Genomic DNA, 1,592 nt, shown 5'->3' on the forward strand with positions numbered 1-1,592 from the left:
CCTCCCTCCCTTCCTCCCTTTCTCCCTTCCTTCCTCCCTCCCTCCCTCCCTCCCTTCTTCCCTCCCTTCCTTCCTCCCTTCCTTCCTTCCTTCCTTCCTTCCTTCCTTCTTTCCTTCTTTCCCTGCCTGCTCCCCTGCTTCCTTCTTTCTTCCTTCCTTCCCCTTTCTCTTACTTCCTCTCTCCCTCCTCTCTTTCACCCTCTCTCCTTGTCTCTCTCTCTTTCTTTCACTGTATGCTATAGTTTAGAAGGTTCCTTCCATAAAAAACACCTTTAACCTACATTTCTTTTATCTCCCAGTTCTAGATCCTTGAACATTTTATAAAGCCCACCCCTATCTTTACTGAGAATTTGTTAAAAAAACAGTTTACAAATCTTCACTACTATAGATTCTTGAAAAAAAAAATCATATGCTTTCCTCCTCTTCCATAAATAAGAATTAAGTCATAACAAGATATAAGGTATCCCATCTAAAAATAAGTGTTTTATTACATACTGACATGGTGCTAAAAGGGTTTTCAAGCAAAAATACATGGTGAAAAATGTCAAAATAAAAATTGACACTTTTCACATTACAAATTACATGTGAAAGGAAGTTCACATATTTAATTGAAATGTCATTTTATTTCAGTGTAAGATAGATTGATACGAAATAAAGTATGAAATTTTTCTGTGTGTGTCATAAGACCATATCACTTACACATAAAAAACAAAGTGTGTTGGGTGCAAGCTCCAAAGCCAGTCCCACAACACCCAGAGGAAGCTCCACTCCCAGGTGCTCTGACACACCCAGGATCAGAGGTGAGCAGGAACAAACATCTGTCCCAACACTGGGAGTAACTGGGACCAGCAGGACCAGGCACACAGGAACTCCTCCAGCCCAGTGACTCGGGTTCCTTCCGGTCTGTCTGGGTTAGGGTTCTGAGCAGACCTTGGCCCAAGTTCTGCAGCCAGTCCCACAACACACAGAGAAAGCCACACTCCCAGGTGATCTAACAAGCCCAGGATCCCAGGATCCCAGAATCACAGGATCACAGAGACAGTTGGATTCTGAGGAGTTCTGACACAACCAGGATCACAGGAAGGACAGGCTCCAGTCAGATTTAGCAAGGACAGGTAGCACTAGAGTTAACCAGATGGTGGGGGGCAAGTGTAAGAAAATAAACAACACAAACCAAGGTCACTTGCCATCATCAGAACCCAATTCTCCCACCATAGCAAGTCCCGGGCACACCATCACACCAGAAAAGCAAGATTCAGATATAAAATCAATTCTCATGATGATGATACAGGACCTTAAGAAAGACATAAATAGCACCTTCAAAGAAACACAGGAGAACACAGGTAAACAGCTAGAAGTTCTTAAAGAGGAAACACAAAAATCCCTTAAATAACTATAGAAAAACACAATCAAGCAGGTGAAGGAAATGAGCAAAACCATATAGAATCTAAAAATGGAAATAGAAACAATAAAGAAATCAGAAAGAAAGACAACTCTGGAGATGCAAAACCTAGGAAAGAGATTAGGAGCCATAGATGCAAGCATCACCAACAGAATGCAAGAGATGGAAGAGAGAATCTCAGGGGCAGAAG

Source organism: Mastomys coucha, unplaced genomic scaffold (genome assembly GCF_008632895.1).
Source record: "Mastomys coucha isolate ucsf_1 unplaced genomic scaffold, UCSF_Mcou_1 pScaffold16, whole genome shotgun sequence".
In the NCBI taxonomy this organism is placed as follows: Eukaryota; Metazoa; Chordata; class Mammalia; order Rodentia; family Muridae; genus Mastomys; species Mastomys coucha.